General features: G+C 41.0%; 1 protein-coding gene and 1 long non-coding RNA gene across 3 annotated transcripts in view; both read right to left on the bottom strand.

Moving 5' to 3' along the window:
* doc2b (double C2-like domains, beta) overlaps positions 1-24,981 on the bottom strand; it is a 260,828-nt gene that overhangs the window by 80,952 nt on the left and 154,895 nt on the right. The window lies entirely within an intron of this gene.
* Positions 1,626-6,927, bottom strand: LOC125486178. Its single transcript, XR_007264864.1, has 3 exons — positions 6,879-6,927; positions 5,597-5,629; positions 1,626-2,137 (listed from the first exon to the last, which is right to left on the bottom strand). It is a non-coding gene; the product is annotated as an uncharacterized LOC125486178 (long non-coding RNA).

Genomic DNA, 24,981 nt, shown 5'->3' with positions numbered 1-24,981 from the left:
CCATCCATTATATGTTTTCTCTTAAAATCAAAGAAGTTCAATTGTTTCTGTATTAAAAATGTTTCTTGTCCACAAACTTGTTCAGGATGTGATTGAGATGATTTTGTAGTCATTATCTGTTATTGCCATCATCACTGCTTACCATACGGAGGTTACAACATGCATTATCTTCAGTTGACCCATCCTTCCATCACTGCAGGTGACCTCCTAGTAATCCAGCCTATTTGCAGGATAACTCCCCTTTTCCTGCAGGATTGGACCGGAGCTGGGATCATTTGCGGCTTGAGCAGCCTTGAACCACATTACCGGAGCTTCTTTGACATGGGGAAAGGCAGCCAGTCTCATCCTCTTCCTTGCTGGAGAAAATGTCTGCTTGTCAAACTGTTCCAAGATGATTGTCTTATGTTTCAGAATAGATGACAAACTCACTAGTGGAATCTGTCTCTCTTTTTGCTTCACATCATAGTTTCCTACTTGTTTTATCAACTTCACTTCATGTCTGATCTACTACACATCTAACTTTCTCACAAGCTTAGCAATGCTTGGAAGGTTTGAATATGCTATCACAGGGTGATCTTGATGTCAAATCAATTCTAGAGCTCCATCTTTTCTAGAGCTCCATGTTTTCATGTTCTAGTATGGCTTAACTTTGCTCCAATTAATTGTGCGTGGCCAAATGACCAGTTTGCACGAGTTTGGTTACTCCAGAGGTACCAGTCTGGATCTTTGTCTTAGCACATGCCTTGTTCTATTGGAGCGGGTATTCTGCAGGGGGATGGTTGACAACTCTGACACAACTGGAAATCCAATTTTGACTCATTACATTTTCGCTGTAATCCTATTAAATTGTTGCAATGCAGATGCAATTGAATTTGCTCTTGCTATTGCAGAAAAGGCATTTATCTCTTGCTTATTTTGTTTTCAAATCAAGAAACCTTGTCCAGTCTGCTGATGTAGTATGGGAAGTTGGATTGTTAGTTGACTCATTGTTAATTATGATCATACATTGTTAATTATTTCTTAATTCTCTTTCAAGATCCTGTTCAATTCTCGGGATTGTTTCTATGTAAAGAACTTGAGATTTGACAAGGAAAACAGAATTGATTGTATGGCAATAATCACTGGTATTGATCTGAAATCTTCAAATAAATGACTAAGGCTTTGTAGCTTGCTGTGATGGTAAAAATAAGATACTATTGTTGGTACTTTTAACCTGACTTTTACATAAATATCATGATTTGTTGCATCTTTGAGCTTACAATTGTGTACTCAAAAAATTACATTTGTGTGCAGAGGAAATAGGGCGTCTAAAGTGGTCACTTCCAACAATTTTCAAACCCTTTCTCTATACAAGGTCAGGCTAATGTAAGGTGAGAATACATTGAAAATAAAAACAATTTTCACGTATTTATTGCGTCAGTATATTTTCATTTGGCCTTTTGTTTGAGATAGTGTGTGTTGTCGGCAAATCAGGTTAGGGTATATATTAGCTTCCTCAGCCACCTCGAAACTCCACTTAACACAACTTTTCAACGAAAATTGCTGCGGTTCAACTCATTGCAATTTCACTAGAATATCCTTTATTGTCACATGTATTCAATTTAAAATACAGTGAAAAGTGTGTACCATTGCCCGTACATAGATGCCATTCACATTAACTTCAAATAAAATTTTAAAAAACTCAAAATGGAATCCAACTTTTTCTTCTCTGCTGCTACAGCATGCCAGCAATGTCCTACTCTGGCCTTCCCAGACTGCGTCACGCCACCAGTGTCCCACTCCGGCCTTCCCAGACTGCGTCACGCCACCAATGTTCCACTCCGGCCTTCCCAGACCACGTCATTGCCACCGCCAATGTTCTTCTCCGGCCTTCTCAGACCGCGCCATGCTGCCAGTGTCCCACTCCAGCCTTCCCAGACTGCGCCATGCCGCCAGTGTTCAGCTCCGGCCTTCCCAGACCGCGTCATGCCGCCGCCACTATCCTGCTCCGGCCTTCCCAGACCACGCAATGCCCACTCCACGTGGAATCCTGCTCCAGGCCTCACAGGCTGAGAGGCTGATTCTGTAGCCGCGCTGCCTCGGAAGGCGCCGCTGCCGCTCCAGACCCCGTTGGAGCCGCCTCCTGCTGAAAATGTCTCTTTATCAGGTACGTTTGAGAGAAAAGAAGGGGTAGAAGGAAAAACAAAAAGAAAAGAAAATGCAGATGAAGAGGACCAGCCCAGGCAAGGAGTCTGCACGCTGCCTACTCCACTGCCACTATCTTGATTTTCAGATGATCATAGTTTTACTTGTCCTATGACATTTGCAGGTCAGCAACAATAATACGATTAATTAATATTTTAACCAAACATCCCAGAGATTATACTGAGGCAGAAATAACCAGAACTGGGAAATGCAGGAGCTGTGTCCTCAATCAAAAAAATAGGTTCTGGCAATGATTTTGAAGGAAGCTGAAGAGGTATCAAGGTTGAGCATGAATGCTTCAGAGTCAGCAGCTGAATAGCTAGTCCCTGCAGCCAAGCACAAGGCAGTAGAAAATATAATGTAAGGGACTGAAATATAAAATAAGTGGAGGCTGCAGTCAAGTCACTGGAATCGAATAATACTGCAAAGTTTGTGAGGTGAACGGCCGTAAATATTTCAATGATTTTTAAACTCATGTATGTGTAGATAAAGCAACCAATGAACGTTGGTTAGCACAGACATAGGGGAGTAAGAGTAGAGTAATGAGACTTTGGTCCTTGAAGTTTTGATGAATAACAATTTGTGAAAGGGAGAACTCAGGATGTGGCAATAAAGGGGTTTTTGTACATGATAAAAACATGGATAAAAGTTTCAATAATATTTGAGATGTGATAGATGCAGAGGTCTTCAACGTTAGCTCAAATTAGCTTTGCTCAAATTCAAACAAGACAACAGGAATTGGTTTACAGTTCAGCATTGGTCTAAGGGAGCAATTAGCAAGGGGGTCAGTTAGGAGTATAGTGCAGAGATTGAAGCAGGAGCTTTTCGTATTGCTTTGTTCTTGCTGCTTTTGAGCTCAAGTAAATTATTGAATAATCAAGGGTGTTGGTATCGAGATAAAATGGAATGCTGTCACCATGTACCTGAAAAATGGTAATGTGACTGCATGGCATCACCAAAGGTAAACAGGCAGATGAGAAAAAGAAGAGGACCAAGGATGAAGTCTTGAAGAACACCTAACCTTTAGGGCAGGTTAGAAAACCAACACAGGAGATGTACTGGTTTTATTGTGACAAGCAGAAATGGAACCAATATTTACAATATCAGCTGTGTTGAACATCACAGAGGCTGAAAAGCAGGAGGAGGATGGAGCACCCCAGTCACTTGCACATGTCATCATCGTTAGTTGTTTTTAAAGGGAAAGGATGAAACTAGAATGAACAATTCACAAAGGGAACAAGGAGAAAGGTGGTTACAAAGCCTTATTATGAAAACATGTTTGAAGAATTTTAGAATTTATTTTTTACAGAACTTCAACAATGTTAGCGCGTTCATGGGAAAGAATATCTTCCAGCCCTGCAGAACTTGACAATGATCAACAACTATGCTAAGACTCTGAAGAAATCAATTTACAACCAAACAATATACACTTTAGTACAGCTATTTTTCAAGGAGAAGTGTTGTGTACATCAATAATATTGAATACAAGGCCACAGTCCAGCTACATCACTTCATCTTTGTCACATTCACTGCAATTAATTGTTTAAAGGAAGGATCTGATGGATTGAAAATTGAATAAGGGAAAGGATGATGCTATTAAAAGTATTGTCTGTGTGGCCTGATTATTAACTTCTTCTAATTTTGCCAAAAAAACCCTCTGCTATTTCTACATCTGCCTACTCAAACATTTGAATAAATTATTCTTCTCCCAGTTCTAGTTATTAAAGTTGCCTACGTGTTTACATGACACTTCAGTCCAGCATAAGCAAATATGCAATTGAAATTTTTGCCATAAGTAGAATTGAAAATATATTCCTGTACAATTAAGAACAGAGTCACAGCAAACACTAGAAATGATCAAATGCAACAGCAGAGAAAGGCTCAAATATTAGAAAAGTAATTGACAGAAAATGGACTTCCATATGTTTGATAAAAAAAGTAGAGTACCAGACATGTCAGTTGAATCTGATAATAAAAGTATTAAAAAGACCTGCATTTGTCTCAGTTCAGGCAGCAGATATTGAATTTGCAGCTGTCAGGTACTGACTGAGATTCATATGAAACTATATCTTTTATCCCTTCAAAATTTCAATGTGGTTTTATATTATTTGAAGTAAAGACCAAACTGGTTAGCTCAATTCATTTAGCACCATAGTCTTAATTTCAGGTAATAAAAAGCCAGATTTGCATTGGCATGTACAGTCACAGCTGCATCAGTTAAGCCTCTGAACAATTACATAAGACAGCAAACCTCCTCCAAAGACCAAACCTCTATATGTACATACAAATTAGAAACAAGAATGGGACATTCAGTCCTTTAGGTCTGCTCTGCTATTCAATAGGATCACGGCTGATCTGCTCACAGCACTCAATATTCTACCTAAACGCTCCCCACTAATCTGCATCCCCCCCACCACACCCACCAATAATCTTAGATACCCTTGTTAGTCAAGAATCTACTGCAACCTTAAAAAAATTCAATTACCCCCCCTCCATCACTCTGCAGGGAAGAGAATTCCAGATTCAAGACCCTCTCTGAAAAACAAAATGCATCTCCTTAAATATGAAACCTTGTATTTTTAAATTGTGCCCCAAGATCTAGTCTCTCCTACAAGTAGAAGAATCTTTTCAGCATCCACCCTTTCAAGCCCACCTCACACCTGGATCTGATAGGAATCAATCAGATTTTAAAGTGAAATGCAGGAGGTTTAGAGGACATTTGAGGAAAAACCTTTTTCACCCAGAGCGTGGTGAGGTTCTGGAATGCACTGCCTGGGAGGGTCACAAAAGCAGGAAACCTCACTACCTTTAAAAAGTACTTGGGTGAGCACTTGATGTGTCATAACATTCAAGACTACAGGCCTAATGTGGGAAAGTGGGACTTGTGTAGGTAGCAAGATATTTTTGGTGGTATAGATCTGATGAGCCAAAGGGCCTCTTCTGTACTGAATGTTTCTATGATTCTATATCCTAGGACATCTGGGTCCCCTGAAGCTAAGAGTTCTGAATTTCTCTCAATTTAAATAACATATGACTTAGCTATTCTTCCTGTCAAAATGGACAATTTCACACAATTTCCCACATTATTTTCCATCTAACAATTCTTTGTCCACTCACTTTATCTACGTCCATTTCCAGATTCCTTATGGCCTCTTTCCCTACGTATTTTCGGGTTATCAACAAATTTAACTACCATACATTCAATCACTTCATCTATGTAATCAAGAGATTATAAATAGTTGAGGTCCAACTGGTTCAGATCTAAAAACATACAGATAATCAAGTTCAAGGTTTAATTCCTAGCACTGGGATTCAGGTAGAATCACACTTGGATAGGATCTGTAACCTGCTCTTGTGACATGTCAAAACTTTTACAACAAGAACTCTTGCGGTGCAGTGGTAGTGTCCTTACCTGTGAGCCAGGAGGCCTAGGTTCAAGTCCAACCTGTTTCAGAGGCGTGCAATAACATATATGAGCAGGTTGATTAGAAAATACCCATATTTTACAATTTTAAAGGCATTCCTCAACAACTTTGGAAATACCAACGGCAGCAGGAGGCAGATTTTCCTCAGAAAATCCTTAAATCATCCAGAAAAATCCACTCATGGGCAGGGTGGAGGGTTGCTGACCAATTGGACAGAAATCGGGGAAGGACAAGGAAGGGCAAGGAGTTACAAGGGGATTAGGGTGTAGAAGGAGATAAGAGCTGCCAGAGAAAAAATAAGGCTGCAAGAGGTGTGATGGGGTAAAGGGGGCTTCAAAAAGAAGGGTATTTGGGGAGAGGGAGGTTTCAATTATAGGAGAGAGAGGCTGCAAAGGAGAGAGCAGAGCTTTAAAACTGCCAACAAAGAAATACTCTACTAACTCGGATCCAAGGAAATTACAAATCACTGAGACAATGAATTCGGAATCTCAAGTTAAAAGCTGTGTAAGTTCAGATCTACTACACTTCAAAAATCTATTGGAGCACACTGGATTGAATATAGTCAATTGTTAAATTTAAATCTGAAATTGAGATCTCAGATACAATAAATGAGATGGCAGCTGCCTGGTTAAAGTGTTCCAGTTTTGCACATGTGTGATGGAATTGCTTTAGTTGGGACTACACCAGTCTTTGGTGTTTAAAGTGATGGATTTTCATGTGTGTAAGTGTGTGTCAGTTTTTTTGAGATAAAAATTTGTTCTCTTGTGCCTGTTATCTTTTTATCAACTAAAACCTCTGGTGTCCAGGAAATTAATGCTTTCCTTGTGCGCTGTGACTTTAAATTTAGTGGAGAGTTGACAGTTATTAATTATTCTAATTCCAATTGTGCACAAGTCCAATTTTCTGATATGGCAACACAAATACAGATTTTTTACACAACAGGCATTGCCTAATAGATGAGGTAATGAGAATGAAAAAGCAGCGCTCAAAAATTAAAAAGTAGCCCTCAAGATCTCAAGAAGTGACCTTGAGAAAAAGAAATCATTTTACACTCTTCGCAGAGATCAGCAAAATGTAGTTTTGAATGTAATTATATACAGAGAATGATAACAAAAACATCTTAACTGGAGCCAGGCTACAGTACCATATTTTCCAATATTTGACTAAGAACATCACCACCACCCATTCCACACCACCCCCCAACAACCCCCGCTACCACAACAGCACCCCCACCCACCCCCACCCCCCACCACCACCCAACAAACTTACAAAGTTCTTGTGTTTGAGAGACATAAGCTCCCTTGCCATCTCCTTGGAGTCTATTTCTATCGCTCACACATTGGTGGAGTGGCAATGACAGCTCATGACCACAACTGATTTGTTGGGCTGATAAGGCTGCTGTAAAGCTGAGCTTTGCTGATAGTTTATTCCTCACAGCCTGCAACTGCCATCTATGCAGATCAACAATTTCTGGTCACTGAACATCAACACGCTTCACTTTTGAACACTTTTAAATCTTCTCTTTCCCTCTGGAATAACATCTTATAAGCTACTTGAAGTTGTTATACTTCTTTCTGGTGGGCATTTGCTAAGAATTAGTTTTGATTTAAACATGTAAAGCTGATATTGATGTTCTCTGTGCATTATTGCAAAGATCTGTTACATTAGTTGGCTTCAGTCTGTACAGGTGTGGCACTATCCATGGTCTCGAATTTGTTTTGAAGCTCTTAGTGGCTTGCACATATGCTTGAAGATCTCTTCCTAACTCCATAATTCTTGACATCTCCAATGCTGTGGTCACATTACTGGGTGGAGAAATTTTTGAAGCTTCACTTACTTTCATAAAGGATTAAATAAATACAAGTTTACTTTCTTGCTTTCCAATAGTGATCTGGCTACCTACTCTGGGAGTAACTTCTTCTTCAAACTGCAGTTGCTGTTGCTGTATCACCCAGGCAGGTTCTGTACAGTAGACAACTTTACTTCTTCTTTATCTTCTTCAAGAAAGAACTGATATTCTTCAAAAGAGATAACTGGGTCTTCAGAAACAGTGCGCCTTACAGGAATGTCCAAATTTTCCGATTCAAGTCAATCAATGACTTTTTTGCTCGTTTCCTTCTCTGTAACTAATTTCTTTAAGAAAAAACCATTGCCCAGAATGCTCTCTGTTGGCGGGCCACTATCTTCTTTGGTAAATGCTTTTCCTGCTGATTTCACTTTCTGTTTCAATAGAAATAGAGTGTCTGCACCACCCTCTGTAATGTTTCAACTTAAGTGTCCTCAGGTGTCTGTTAACCAAAGAATGTCTAGAGATAGACAAGCAACTCTGCTTAATAAAGAATCAAACTGGTTAAGAATTATATAAAATATTTCCATAACCTCTTTACCCCTGTAATAAATTTTTGAATATATATGATCTTTAACTGATTCCTGAAGTTTCTGAGCTGTAAATTTTAATGCAGAACAGTCTGAGGATTCCTGGCCTCAACCGTGGTAAACCATCTGAAAGATTTGGTACCATCTCTCTGGTATCTACTTTAGAACTAGCTCCTCTGTTATTTTATTTTAATGTCTATGTACCAAAACACAGGTGTGACACTTCAACCAAGAAGAATGCATCCAATTCACCTTTAGCCTAAAAGGCATCAACTTTGTGCACCACAGGAGGATGAAGTTGTGTATCTATAGACTTTTGAACAATAGGCAGAAATACATAATTTCTGCTTCGGCAAACCCACCTGAACATGGCCTCTCCTATGGCATGCATGGCATTCTGCATTTGTGGATGAGCAGGACGAAGATTGAAGTCAGTTTTTCCACTTATAACACGGAAAAGAACCAACGGTGGTATGTGCACATCTTCCCATTGTGCTTGCTGCCTTGCTGGCCCATTCATACTTTTATGATTAACAAACTGAACTGAGTCACTGTCAATGGTCTGAGTCCAAAACCAATCTCAGGCATCTTGAATAAAACCCTGTTTTGCTTACAATGCTTGGCCTGTATGGCACACTGCATTACTTTTTGGAATGAAAGATCTTTAGACTTTAAAAACTCTGACATGGTTTCATCCTGTACCCGCAGATGTAAGTTCCGGTTCTGTGTGATCAGTCATCACCATGACACAGCTACTGAGTATATTTAAAAGAGAGCGATGTCCAGAGTAAAGGTACAAATCCTTTTACTCCACATTACCTAACCTGTAAAGATGTATGGGTGATGTTTTGCAAAAGGATATCTTCAGCTTACTAATGGTTTCTATACACACACACACACACACACACACACACACACACACACACACACACAATCTGAAATTACAGGAGCAATATTAAAATTTGATGAAACCTATTTGGAGCTAATAGCAGCAGGAGAGGTGAGGGATGCAGTTCAATGTAAAAAATTGAAACCATAGATTTAGAAGGAAGACTAAAATATTAAAATTTTGTCAGTAAAATGTATTTAACAGATATATGTACCTTGTTATGTAGGTGTAGTCACCATTGAAAATCAAAGTTTAAGTAAATATGAAATAAAATGATTGAAATCCTTGGCTTTGATGGAACACAGAGGTAATTATTAATTTGAGTAACATCCTAAACATGGAACAAAGAAAAACAAAAGAACTGTGGATGCTGGAAATCAGAAACAAATTGCTGGAGAAACTCATCAGTTCTGGCAGCATCTGTGGAGAGAAATCAGAGTTAATGTTTTGGGTCCAGCAACCCTTGTTTAGAACAGACCCTTCTGGCAGTGTCCTTTCTCTGTAGGTGACATACAAAGTAATTCTAGTTGACTTTGTGGTATCCACAACCAGGTGTCTTGTTCTTGGTGAGCTCTGAGAGAGTTTGGAGATCTGAATCAATCAGGTTGTAAATACTTCTCTGGTTTAGTGTCATGTCTTGCTGCCTTTTGGGCATAGCACGCATTGACATATTTATAATTCTATACAATTGTCTAAAAATATTGTGCTTTTAAAGTTTGCACAGACTTTTCTAAGTGGTTCAGTTGCTTACTTTTATTTTGCACCAATATGTACCAATGGGAATGCTTTTGAAGTTCTGTGTAGGATCTCTCTGCAGTTCATGTGCTGAAAAATAATCATCATGGCCTTCACTAAAATGATCACCAGTTGTATGTTTTTAACAGCGCTTAGAATCATAGAATCAGTACAAAAGGAGGCTATTCAGTTCATTGTGATTGAAGCAGCTCCCAAAAGGGCTACCCAGCTAGTCCCATTCTCCAGCCCTATCTCCATAGCCCTCTAAATTCATCTTTCAAATATATCTTCACTCTCTTTTGAAACCTCTTATAAAATCTGCCTCACCACTCTCCCAGGCAGAAAAACATTGCACTCAGCCACAAATAAAATCTGGCTATACACCAGTTACTCAAACCACACTTCTCTGTGCTAATTATTCACTCACTAATTTACCATTAGGAATGGAAGAAAACTATTGAGTGATGTCAGCAGCCACCAGACACAGTATTACATTCAGGCTCACATCCGTTTCATCGGATATACATTCAACAAAGTTCTTTTTTAAACTCAGGTGTCAGATTCTTGAAGAAGTGTTCAGAAATGACTCATAGCATCTTCTTTGTCTGATTCCATCAAACCTTTGGAGATGAGTGTTCTCCAACGTTTTAGCTTATAATACATCTTTATACATTTCTCACACATTTCACACTTTAAATACAACTAAAGACTAGTTTTAATTAATGAGATTTTAAATTTATTCAATAACAAAATATACCAACTTAAGTTGTTTACCAGCACTTTGTACATATTATCCGTGGATAATCTTGAACAACATTACCAATCTTTTCTACTTAATCACTGAATATCACACCCATGACTAGCTTGCTACGATCGTGATTGAAACTCATTGCACATCAATGTTATAGATTTAAGATCTTGCAGAGCTTCATGTCAGAATATGCCAGATATGTGATTAAGTTTCAGTCTTTTTTTCCACTAGAGTGCACAATACAAAGCCCTCAGCATGTAGACAAAACTGACAGGTCATCCAAATTGCTCCAAGTTACTGAGGAGCATTGAAGCCAATTGCTTCAGTTGAATGAATAGTTCATCATTCTCACTATGGAAAGAATTGACTGAGATTGATGCTACATACAAAATAGTCACTGAACTGCAAAAGTACATGGCTCTGAATGCTTTAAACCTTAATAGTTATCCAAATATTAACAATGGATAGCATCTAATAATAGTATTTTATCACAATCTCCTATTCACAAATTGTTGTAATCCACTCCCTTATGATTTGAAGTCTTACAGAAGTGCTGACTTCGTCCATCGCTGTTTTTTAAAATTTATTCATTAATGGGATGACAGCATCACTGGCTAAGCAGCATTTATTGCCCCTCCCTAATTGTCCAGAGGGCAGTTCAGAGTCAACCACATTGCTGTCGGTCTGGAGTCACATGTCGGCCAGATCAGGTAAGGATGGCAGTTTCCTTCCATAAAGGATATTAGTGAAACAGACGGGTTTTTCTGACAATTGACAATGGGTCATCATTAGATTCTTAATTACAGATATTTTATTGAATTCAAATTCCACAATTGAGTTGCTTAAAGTGTTTTAGAAGTCACAATTAATACACAAGATTTTTAAAACAGAAAACTGAAGAGGGATTGCTCTTCAGAGGTTTGAGTAGGGCTGGAGAAAAGATTAATATTGTTGGAGAAAAGGAATAATGCAGAGATGCCAGTGTTGGACTAGTGTGGACAAAGTCAGAAATCACACAACACCGGGTTATAGTCCAACAGCGACGGCGATGGCCTAGTGGAATTATTGCTAGACTATTAACCAGAGACCGAGATAATGTTCTGGGAACCCAGGTTCAAATCATACCACAGTGGATGGTGGAACTTGAATTCAATAAAAAAAATCTGGAATTAGGAATCTACCAATGGCAACGAAACCATTGTCGATGGCCAGGAAATCTGCCATCCTCCCCTGGTCTAGCCTACATGTGACTTCAGACCCACAGCAATGTGGTTGACTCTCAACTGTCCTCTGAAATGGCCTAGCAAGCCATTCAGTCCTACCAATCGCTATAAAGCCTCAAAGAAATGATACCGGACAAATTACCACTAGGCACCAGAAATGACAACAGCAGAAACAGCCTTGTCAACCCTGCAAAGTCCTCCTCACTAACATCTGGGGGCTAGTGTAAAAATTGGGAGAGCTGTCTCACAGACTAGTCAAGCAACAGCCTGACACAGTCATACTCATGGAAACATACCTTACAGACAATGTCCCAGACACCACTACCACCATCCCTGGATATGTCCTGTCCCACCCGCAGGACAGACCCAGCAGAGGGGATGGCACAGTGGTATACAATTGGGAGGGAGTTGCTCTGGGAGTCTTCAACATTGACTCTGGGCCCCATGAAGTCTCATGGCTTCAGGTTAAACACGGGCAAGGAAACATCCTGCTGATTATCATGGATCCTCCCTCAGCTGATGAATCGATACTCCTCAATGTTGAACAACACTTAGAGGAAGCAGTGAGGATGGCAAGGGCACAAAATGTACTCTGGGTGGGGGGATTTCAATGTCCACCACCAAGAGTGGTTCGTCAGCAGTACTACTGATCGAGCTGGTCGGGTCCTAAAATACATAATTGCTAGACTGGGTCTGCGGCATGTGGTGAGGGAACCAACAAGAAGGAAAAAAGTACTTGACCTGATCCTTACCAAACTGCCAGTTGCAGATGCATCCGTCGATAACAGTATCGGTAAGAGCAACCACCGCGCAGTCCTTGTGGAGACAAAGTCCTGCCTTCACATTGAGAATAACCTCCATCGTGTTGTGTGGCACTATCACTGTGCTAAATGGGATAGACTTCAGACACTGAAGCAGTCCATGTCCAAATGCAACAAGATCTGGACAATATCCAGGCTTGGGCTGACAAGTGGCTAGTAACATTCGTAACACACAAATGCCAGGCAATGACCACCGCCCCTTGACATAAAATGGTGTTATCATCACTGAATTTCCTGCCTATCAACATCCTGGGAGTTATCATTGATCAGAAAATCAACTGGACTCACTACAGAAATGCAGTGGCTACAAGAGCAGGCCAGAAGCTAGGAATATTGCAGCGAATAACTCACATCCTGAATCCCCAAAGCCTGTCCACCATCTACAAGGTACAAATCAGCAGTGTGATGGAATACTCCCCACTTGCCTGGATGAGTGCAGCCCCCACAACACTCAAGAAGCTTGACACCATCCAGGACAAAGCAGCCTGTTTGATTGGCACTACGTCCACAAGCATCCACTCCCTCCACCACCGACGCTCAGTAGCAGCAGTGTGTACTATCTACAAGAGGCACTGCAGAAATTCACCAAAGATCCTCAGACAGCACCTTCCAAACCCACGACCATTTCCATCTCGTAGAACAAGGGCAGCAGATGTATGGGAACACAGCCACCTTCACGTTTCCCTCCAAGCTACTCACCGTCCTGACTTGGAAATATATCCCCATTCTTTCACTGTTGCTGGGTCAAAATCCCAGAATTCCCTCTGTAAAGGCATTGTGACTCAACCCACAGCAGGAGGACTGCAGTGGTTCAAGAAGGCAGCTCACCACCACCTTCTAAAGGGCAACTAGGGATGGACAATAAATGCTGGCCAGCCAGTGACACCCATATCCCACAAAATGAACAAATAAATAAAAATGGTTTACTTGAATTCACAAGCTTTCAGATCGCTGCTCCTTCATCAGGTGAAATGGAGCGAAGCACACAGGCACAGCATATGTATGCAGATATAATTCAGAGTGTCAAAACATAGTACAGATGGTGTGAGTGGAGTGTCAACAGGCTGAGTAGCAAGTGAAGGAATGACCTATGATTCAATTAATTAAGGCAGAGAGATAATTACAAAACAATTAATAATAAGGTGGCACTAGAGACAAACCAAATGGCCGGAATAACATGATAGGTTTAACAGTCACATGATGTGGGTCTAACTAAAATAAAAGGTATTCCGAAACTGTACAAACTAATTAAGTTAGAGAGATAATAACAAGTTATCAACATGATGGTGTCAAAACAGAACAGTAAGAAAGATTTTACACAGAACAGTGTGGTGGGGTCACATGTAGTGATCACTGTTAAGACTATCTTCAAGGCCATCAGTTTCCGCACAGCAATTCTGCATTGTCATGTACCTGGAAGGCCACCTTGGAGGAAGCTTATCCGAAGATCAGAGGCTGAATGTCCTTGACCTCTGAAAGTATTCCCTGACTGTAAGAGAGCATTCCTGCCTGGTGCTTGTTGCGCAGTGTCCATTCATCCGTTGTCATAGCATCCGCTTGGTCTCACCAATATACCATGCCTCAGGGAGGAAAGGAACTACAAAGTCCCTGAGAGGTTTATGTCACTGTGAAAAACTTATATTGAAGGATTTTAGAAATGCATCCCTCAGAGGAGAATTCTGCTGTCCCCTCCACCACAACTACTGCCAGCAATGTAGATCGAAGCAAATTACATTAGAATATATTCAATATTTCTTCTCAGTTCTTATGAGTTTTGAAACCCTTCTGCCAGCAACTTAATAAACAACTCCAAAGTGCACGATTTTGTTCAAGCTTGGAAATCAAAGCTGAGGCAGTCTTAAACAACAATGAGATCTAATATCCGTAATTCTGACGTCTTTACCTTATTATTTTGGGAAAATTATGAATCGAGAAGATGAAAAGTCATTTAAATATGGATTATTTTGTCAATGGTGTCACAGTCAAGACTTTTGTTTTATTTTGTTATAAAAACCACCACTTCCAGCCTTGTTTGCTACTTAACATTTTCCAGTCAGCAGTATTTGAAGTCTTAACGAGAAAATAAAAATGCTGATAATACACATGTAAAGAACTCAGTTATTTTACACTTACAACTGAGCAAAGCCAAGAAACGTCAACTTATTGGTGGTGATTGTAAATCATAGGCTGGTTTATCACAGCATGGTGTCATTAACCTCAGTGAGCATTGATCGGTAAAGGAGTTTCCCATGAGCAACAGGAAAATCTGCAGTTTCTATGGCAACAGAGTTGCATTTTTAGATGTGGTCAACTTTGCAATTTAGATCTAAATCGGGTTTTGTTCAAACAACATTAGATTTCTAATGTCCCCCAATTTTTAATTCATTTTTCAATAAAACAATCCCAATGAGTATGACAGACACACACATCAAGTGCAGAATTAGCATGTGCACATTACCTGGCCATACTGAATAATTAGGTGTCTCTTTCATGTCTGTATCACTGATGTTGTGACAATTAATTTCCATTCCCAAATATGATAAGATCAAATACTGATAAACTACTTCCTGAGATCAAATAGGAGGATAATTTGATGGTAGGCAGAAGAGCCAAGACTGATCTGCGATGGATTTTGCCATCAACGTCAAAGGAATAATATTAGCTATTCACCTTGAGGAATTGCCACAGATTTGTTGTGAGCTTCTCAAAGGAGATTTCTTCCAATCTGATGCCTACCCCAGCATGTTTTGATGGAATGAAACTCCACACTTGTAAATTTGTTTTTTCAGGATCATAAATACTGTTCAGCAGTAATTAGCACTTATCATTCCATTAAAAACTTACATATGCTTGAATACAGCATGTCTAATGTTCTGGGGACTTTACAGAGGACAGTTGACTGCTGTGAGAATGACAAGACACAGCAAGACTTTTCAACCCTCTTCAACCAATTGGAACGAGAAATCAAAACCAGGAACTACAAATTTAAATTATGCGCAGGAAGAAAAGAAAGGCTGAGAAACATATATGGGATGAAAGCAGACGGTTAGAGAGACAATCAGAATTTAATTTAAAAAACTTTATGTTTCCAACACTAATTTTATTTTGAGGGAATGAAACTCCACACTTCTACATTTCTTTTTCAGGATCGTAAATATTGTTCAGCAGTAATTAGCACTTATCATTCCAACAAAAACTTACATATCTTGAATGCAGCATGCCAAGTGTCCTCATCCTTTTGCAATTTGGCAAGTTTACTTTATTTTAGTTATTTCAACACATTGTCTATCAGCAAGATCCATGACGGTGTGTCCTGTGAAGTAATCGGACTCTGCTGACAGCAAACTTTGGATTTCCACATTTAAATGTGGACAAGGGTAGACACCAGAAGTTGCTGTTACATTTAAACACTGATAGCCTCAACATTAGGATCACCTCAAAATCCTTTGTCTGTACCTGAATGACCACACATATGAATATTGCAGCACAGAACTATGGTCATTCATAGGAACCATGGTTTTTTTTCTACCTTCCCTAGCCCAGGTACAGAGGCCAAAGTTCACAGGTCTGTATATAATTTGCTAATTTCAGATAAAATGGCAGTTGAGTAAAGTTAGCCTCAGTTAGTAAGGCCTAAAAAAAAATTGGTGTTTCCACTCAGTATCACCCAGTTTACACTCTTGGCAAACAACGTCGAGCATATATCTGTGAATGTGTGCATGGATGTATGTGCACATGTGGACATATCAAGGGAAGGGACAGAATCAGGCTCAGCTTGATGTCATCTCGCTGCCTAGTGACATTCACAATATTCACCATAGTACAGAAACGCTTGCCCAGGGTCAATCGTAACCTTCAGGAGAAGACAGAGAATCCATCAGAACCCAATGAACCCTGTCCCAAGAATAGCACATCAGTCTACCAGGCACACTGCCACCTTGTCAAGAAGATAAGTAGATTTCTTTATTCATACATCAAATAAGGGAGTTAATGTTTAGTATATTCGCTGTTGTTTGAGATTGACACTAAATTGCTGCACGGCACAGATTTATTTCTCATTTTACGTGGTTTAATGGTGCGTTGATTTTTAAGGTGTTTTCTCAGAACGGACAGAGTAGTAAACAATGGGTATTTTTTTAAGACAGTGATTCATTGATCCACGTTTGAAATTCCTTGTTCTAGGTAATGCAGTTGTTGACTCATTGTGACAATAAAACCCAGCACAGTCATTAGATTATCTTGAAGTAACACAAAGCCACCATTGTATTGACATTTAGTTGCATTTTGTTGTCCAATTATTCAAACAGTAATCAGTTATTGCTTAATTACAACACTTTAATGTTTAAATCAGTAAATGCTTGGAATTGGAATCATTAGAACAAAATTGAATCAAAGGGATCAATGTTTACCGAATTTTCTTACAATTTATACCTACAATGTGTCGCCCTGTTTAGAAATAGCAATAGGGCATTTATAGAAGGTTCACTGTGAGAAGTCATGTGGTGTAGTACAAAATAACTCCACAGAGGTCGGTATCTCAACACCTCCAGACAGATCTCAAAGCTGCGTGACCTGGGTCTCGGTCTGCCCTCTGAAATTGGATCCTCAGCTTTCTGACCCACAGACCACAGTGAGGATAAGTAACTGCACCTCCTCCACAATAACAGTCAACAGTGGAGTCCCCCAGGAATGCGTCCTTAGCCCCCTACCGTACTCCTTATACATCTACGACTGTGTTGCCAAATTCCGAATGAATGCCATCTACAAGTTCGCTGATGACACCACCGTAGTGAGACGGATATTGAACAATGAGTCAAAATACGGAGGGGAGATAGCGGGCTTGGTGATGTGATGAAATGAAAACAATCTGCTTCAATGTCGGCAAAACTAAAGAACTGATCATCGACTTCAGTAAAAAAGGAGAACATGCCCCCATCTACATCAATGGAACTGAGGTTGAGAGAGTGAAGAGCATCAAGTTCCTCGGAGTGATGATAAACGACAACCTGTCCTGGACTTCCCACATAGATGTTACAGTCAAGAAGGCACAACAAAAACTCTTCTTCCTCAGGTGGCCCAGGAAATTTGCTATGTCTGTAAGGACCACCACCAACTTCTAGAGATGCACCATTGAAAGCATATTGTCTGTGTGTATAATGGCCTGGTATGGCAACTGTTCTACCCAGGACCATATGAAACTACAGAAGGTGGTGTGCACAGCCTAGACCATCACGGAAGCCAACCTTCCATCCATGGACTCTAATTATACGGCTTGCTGCTGCGGAAAGGCGGCCGACATCATCAAAGATCCATCATACCCTGCTAATGATCTCCTACAACCTCTCCATCAGGCAGAAGATATAGAAGCCTGAATACATGCACGAGCAGGTTCAGGAACAGCTTCTTTCCAGCCATTATCAGACTGTTGAACGGACTCTAGCCTCAAGTAATGTAGCTTCCAATGTATTAGGTATGCCTCTAAGTCTTTTTGATTTTTGCATCCTTTGCTTGCTGTGATCTGCCTGTACAGCTCATAAATAAAGTTTTTCACTGTATTTTGATACACTTGACAATACTATCAATCAATCCATCAAAAAAAAATCACCCTTTATTTACACGTTCATAGTACTTGACACTGGTCCAGCTCCCTCAGAGCCAGCTCTCAAAGTGAACAGAACTTCTGACACACCTGTTTATATCTGTCAACCAGGGCTCCCCGATTGGACCCAAATAACAGCCACAATCAGGGAACTCAAAGATTATGAGGTCTACCTGGCTGACCTCGTCACAATCACCACATCCCTCCCCTCCTAAGTCCAGGGATATATGCCTTTTCTTTTCTTTGAGCCTCTTCTGGGGCGTTTTTGCACCAAGTTCTCTGACTCAGCCTTGGATACAGGCAGTGTGTACTAGACTGTAGCTCGCTTCTTGCACCCACAGTGCCTCAGAAGAAATTCATCCTCTTCTTCAGGAGGTAAAAGCATTGAGGCAGCAACATCCACCGTGTCCATCTCAGACAAGGAGGTTTCTTTGACTCTAGATGGAGGGGGAGAACCCATGGGTCCCCACAGCCTTTCCAGCTGTTCTGAGGGGCCAGGTATGTTTTGCTCCTGCCCCGTTTGTGAGTTTGCAATTTTCATGTGGTCCACGTGCCTGTTCAGGACTGTCTCACCCACCCGAACTTTGTATGCCACTGAACCTGACCTCGAGTCGACCACGCCACTTACCCATGCAGGGCCATTCCTGTGAGTCTTCTAACTGACATTGGCATTCCTGATGCCATTTCATCCTCCCTCTCCCAGATCTGGGAAGATCAGATTTAACCTGGGTCTTCTTAATCGTAACTCTGCTGGAACTATCCCTGCAGCTGCATGAGGGATGGTCCCATAATCAAATAGGAACCAGGATAGATTGGTATCGAGTGAAAATGCAAGCTGTTTCTTTAAGTCTGCCTTCAAAGTTTGGACTGCTGTTTCCGCCAGACCATTGGACAATGGATGGTATGGAATTGTCCTTATATGTCAAATGCCATTTGACTTTAGGAAATATTTGAATTCCCTGCTGGAAAATGATGGCTCATTGTCTGTGACCAACACTTCCGGGAGCCCATGCAAAAGATGATTGCAGCTGTTCTATCGTTGTTCCTGTGTTTCACAAATGAACTCTATGCATATTCAACTGCTTTGAATAGGCATCCAAAACGACTAAGAACATTGAGCCCAGCGGGAGGTGGCACAAGGCATCCGCATTTACTCCTTGCCCTCATGGACAGTGTTTCAACTTGTAATTGTACACACTTAACTGAGGGCCCACCACTGAATTCGATCTGAAGTTATGGCCAACGCGCCCTTGTCCCCTTTGAGTAGCTATTACAAAGTTACATCCATAAAGGTATTGGTGGAACTTCTTCACACCAAAGATGTTCGCCAAACCTTCCTTCTCCATTTGGGCATATTTGCGCTCTGCATCAGCTGAAGACTGGGAAGCATATCTTATTGCGTGCACCTCTCTGTTGGGCCATCTATGAGCCAATCCTACCCCAATACTGTATGGGGAGGCAGCACAAGTTAGCTCTACGTCTCGCTTGGGATCATAGTGTGCCGACACTTTAGATGGTGATAGCTGCTTCTCTAAAGGCTACATCTCGGCCATTTCTGAGACCATTCCCAATGCTGCCCCTTTTTCAATAGCAGATGTAAGGGTTCCAGGATGGAGGCCAGGTTACGTATGAACTTTCTGTAATGATTCAAGGAAAGACCTAAGCTCTGGTACAGACAGGGGAGCTGGGGCACCTTTGATTGCCCTCACTTTAACTTCCAATGGGTGTAACTCAGTCTCATCGACTCTGTTGCCCAAGTAGGTCATTTGGGATGCCTGGAACACACATTCTTCCCTTCAAAGGCGTATGTACACCTTGGAGAAACGTCTAAGCACTATGTCCAAGTTCTTCTTGGTCTTCCCGGTTATTCGCACACCATCCAAATAAATAGCAAACTGGGATAGTAACCCTGTAAAATGTTCCCTGACATCTGCTGAGCAACGGCACTGGCTGATGATACCCCAAATGGCCGTCTTGTATATTGGTACAAACCCTTAACAGTATTAATTGTAGCATAGTTCTGGGAATCCTCACCTAACTGCAATTGCAGGTGTTTGTGGCTCATGTCCAGCTTTGTGAAGAACAGCGGCCCCCACCAGCTTTGTGTATAAGTCTTCTACGTGAGGGACTGGGTATTTATCCAGCTGCGAGAAGCGGTTTACCATTTGTTTAAAATCCCACAAAGGCGAACCTACTCATCAGGCTTTACAATCAGCATGACCGGTGGTGCCCATTCAGCAAACTGGAATGGTCTGATGGTTCCTTCATTTTCTAGGCTCCTTATCTCTGCCTCTACTTTTGCCTGTAAGGCAAATGGCACTGGGCAGGCCTTGCAGTTTCATGGAATTGCTTCCTGCTCAACATGCAAGGTGGCTTCGGCTCCTTTGATAGTCCCTAGACCTTCCTGAAAAACTTCCGGGTATTTAATTAGGAATTCACTCGAGTAGCCACTTTCTGATCGAAAAATGTTGAGCCAAGCTAGCTGGATATTTCTCAACCAATTTTGCACCATCAAAGTTGGGCCCAAGACTTTTACTACAATCAGTGGGAACTGAACCAGCTGCTTCTTATAAGAGACTGGAACCGAAGTTATACCCTTAATCTGTAAATGTTCACTGGTATGGGTTCTCCGTCCAGCTGAGATTTTACACAAACTTAAGGGTTGGAATCCACAGCTGATTTTGTTAAAGACTGGTTCTTTAATCACTAATACAGCTGTGCAGGAATCAATTTCCATTAGAAACATTTAACCAGGTGTTTATTTTGATTATTTCTGATTTGTATGTTGCCAAGCAATTTAACTGTTCCAAACCAGATGTAGGTGGACTTACCAGGGTGTGAACTGTCCTGGATACCAGCTAATGAGTTCTCTTACTCAGTTTAGGTCTAGTAAGTCTCAAGTTTGTCTACTGGCAGCCAGTACAATGGCTTGCCAGCCCAAATCCTGAAGAAAATTTGAACCGTTTGGCCAAGGCTTAGGTTTGTTTTGGGGTTTTGCTGTGAGCTGACCTGGAGTCCCTCTGTCCAGGGTGTGTCCTGAGTGAGGCTGTGCCTTCACTCAAGTGGTGTTCCCCAAGCTCTGTCAGCCTGGCAAGGGTCTCCACATGCTGCATTTGCCAAGAATAAAGCCAGTTTATAGTGCCTGTTTGAAGTCCAGTTGGGTTTCGGCTAGTTGGCACTTCTGCTTGGTTACATCATTAACCCCACTCTCGTCGCCACTGAAATAACTCCACGGAGGCCGGTATCCCATCATCAAGTCACCCTTTACTTACATGTGCATAACACTTGACATTGACCCAACTCCTTCAGAGCTAGCCCTCAGAGTGAACAGAACATCTGACACTCCTGTTTATATCTGTCAGCCAGGGCTCCCTGATTGGACCAGGTTAACAGCCCCAATCAGGGAACTCATATTCTATGAGGTCCCCCTGTCTGAATTTGTTACAATCACTACACAGTGTTCCAGGTTTGACTACCAGCCCAGCACCAGAGAAGGTGCATGTAATACAAAACGAAGCAAATTGGTATCAACCTGTAAATCCTTCTAATACACAGCAATGACAGGGGGAGCAGCAGCAGAGATTCCTGGTTAGCCTTGTCATGGAAAGGATATTGAAGCCTCTACTGTCACTCTCCATAGCTAAGTCATGTTGCCATAACAACTTGGACTCCAATGAACTGTAACACATCACAAGGCTTTTGTGAAAATTAGTATCAATTTTGTAAACGAAGATCCTTCAGTGGTTGTTAAGTATCTGTCATAGCGATAGAGGTAAAGCCTACATTGTAAAGCATCAGTGCTATACCCTTGTCACAAGTTAAGGCAGGATGCCGTAGAGAAAGACAAAGTTCCAGTGTTAAATTTTGGCTTTTCATGCTATTGTTTTGGGGGTCAGTTACCTCAATTGGCTGGATGGCTGGTTTGCTGTGTAGTGTGATGCCAATAGCTTGGGTTCAATTCTTGTACCAACTGGGATTGCCATGAAGGACTCTCACAGAATCCATATAGTGTGGAAGGAGGCCATTCAGTCCACTGAGTCCACATCGACTCTCCAAAGAGCATCCCACCCAGACCCACTCCCTATCCATCAATGCATTTTCCACTCTAACCTGCATATCTTTGGACTGTGGAAGGAAACCGGGGCACCCAGAGCAAACCCACGCAGACACGGGGAGAACGTGCAAACTCCACACAGACAGTTGCCCCAGGCTGGAATCGAACCCGGGTTCCTGGCACTGTGAGGCTGCAGTGCTAACCATCAAGCCACCTTGCCGCCACAACCCTCTCAACCTCTCCCTTTGCTTGTGGGGTGATGACCGTCAGGTTAAACCATCACCAGTTGTTTCCCTCTGATGATAGAGCGGCTCCATGGTCTGGTAAAACTACAGTGATTTTGGAAGGATTTTACAGTCAGACATTATTGGGCTTTCTGATATCAGCGAAAATTTCTCTGTAGGAGAATAGATCAGTGTTGAGGTAAAACCAGAAACGTGTTCTGACAGCTGCCTCCTGGAACCCAAGGACAATTCAGCCCATTGTTCAAGTTATTCTAAGAATTTACCTTGGTGAGTTTTGGGCAACTTTATCTTAAACAATAGATTTTCAAACAGAAAACAGCTTATTGAATGGAAAGCTTGTAAACATTTAATAATTTGGACACAATACCATGGATTTTCTACACAAGTAGAGTGGATGGAGGGGTGGGTGAGCTTCTCTGATGTCACACAGCTGACCTGACTACAGTTTCCAGCCTCAGTCTAAATTTGATCACTTGGATAGGCCAAGAATCCAGATCGCTACTCACTGGTTCAGCTTGAGATGCACTCAAGCACCCCACTTGATCTCATTAGTCTTGTAAACCTCGCTCTACCACAAATCGGTATCTTTGTAGACGTCGTATCCAGCAGTAGGGGCTTGGAAGACTTGGGCATGAATTGCTTTGAGTGAAGATGAAGCCATAACAAGGCACTATATAAATGCAAACTCTTTCTTAAATAACACTGAGTTAAAAATCGCATCATCCACAGGAAAACGTAATTCAAATTTAGTCCAAAACTTCAGTTTAAGCAAACTACTCTGTGACATGGATGTAGATAGACTGATTCCCTCAGGATCAGGGAACATGTTTGGTTGGGGGTTCAGAAATTCGTAAGGTGGATCAAAAAGTAATGAATAATAGCTGGAAGTTCAAATGGTTAAAGCTGGAGGAGTTAACATGGCAAACATGAGAATTTTATCAATGTCAGTTCTGGGAAGTGGAAACATTTGAGAAAGGAAGGCACAGCATGGACTCTTTATAGCATTGGCATTGCCTGCACCACAATGAACGCTAATAATGACCTCTGAAAGGTCTTCAGTTCAGAAACTGATAGTAATTGGAATTCTGCTGAGTACGCCGTGAATTCCTCGTATATCTATGTCAATGTTGATTATCGTCCAAACTTGACAACAAGTTGTACTTCATTGTTACGAAGCTAAACAGAGTGACTCTGATCCAGAGTTGGCAGCGTAGAGCGCAGTTGGCAGAGTAGGCTCCAACATTATAGTAAAAAACACAGACATGTAATCATTGCAGGTCTTCGTTTTATTCAATGTAAAATTAGAACAGCTTGTAAGCAGAGAACAGAATTGGTAAGGTAGACATACAAAGGGCAATTTTATATACTCCCAGAGCAGAACATAACCCACAACAACAAATATTAAAAACACAGCCATACAGTGTTAACAGTTCTCACAGAACTGCTTTAGAAATTTGGAAGCACATACCCAATACAAGTCCACATTTCTGGGATGTGCTTCCCACCAATGGGTGGGCTTCCTCATGAGTGTAAAAATTAAATAAAACCTCAACAGAGCTTGGAGGAAGAGGAATATATTAAGCATAAAAGGGAGAGATTGATACAAATGAGAAAACTCTACTCAACCTGTTCAAAGATGTTATTACAGACCACCAGAGATGGTGGGATGTGAACCCAGACATTCTGGCTCTCAGGCAGGGACTCTACTACTGTACTCCAACAGCAAGGCAGTCAAATTACAACTAACATCTATCTAATAATCAAAAAATATTACTTAGTGCTGTTTTGATATCCTAGTTAAAACTTTCATGTCACAGTACAACTAAAACACAGGGAGAGATGACAACAAGAACCATCTTAAAAGGTCAAATGATTGAACTCAAGAATAACCAGTGAGTAAGCATCTAGTATTAGTGTGACCAAAAATGGCAACTGTAGTTAACTGTAATTTCTCAACAGTGAACTGTATTACTTTGACTAAGTTCCCTATGCTACAAATAGTCAGTTTCTGTAGCTTTAAGGAGACTATTTTTCACTGGAATGTTTTTCTGAGCTATTGTTGAAATAACATCTGCAGGGAATTCTGCAAAGTTTGTCAATCTTCAGAATAACAATTCTTTACCTTAAACTGGACCAGCACTGGAATATAAATTAGAACTGTTGCTTGCCTTAGACGCCTGCGAATGTTCTTGTCGGCCAATGACTGGTTGATATTGTGATATTAAATGTTAAGGTTGCCTCATACATGCATGCAGCCTGCATCTCTTACCTTTGGGCATGCTAAGAAATATTTATCTTCTGAAGTCAGACATGTAGATGATTCTAACAGGCTTGTCAGATTGCTCTTCTCATCGGCTAAGAGTAGACGTCAGCTTTTCCTCCCCCATTGTGTCAGGCTTCAGTTGCAGTTTACGTTCCTTGAGTCATCTGTTAATTGCTTGCCTCCTTGCAAACATTAACTTTAATTCATCAAGGTGTTAAAAAGCAACAGTATTGTAAGTCTTTAAAACCTGGTAAAATTTAAGCTGAAATTTATTTTAATTTGTTCACCATTTTTATTGCAAAGTGCAGGGCGAAGTGATCTTGCAAGGGGAGATATCACAGGGGTGAGTGGACAGGGATGAGGACAGAGACAGGATGGGAGGGCCTGGATGGTAGTGTTTAGATCGTGACTTGCTT

This window comes from Rhincodon typus, chromosome 26 (genome assembly GCF_021869965.1).
Source record: "Rhincodon typus isolate 14 chromosome 26, sRhiTyp1.1, whole genome shotgun sequence".
Classification (NCBI taxonomy): Eukaryota; Metazoa; Chordata; class Chondrichthyes; order Orectolobiformes; family Rhincodontidae; genus Rhincodon; species Rhincodon typus.
This window is presented reverse-complemented; position numbering and strand designations above follow the sequence as displayed.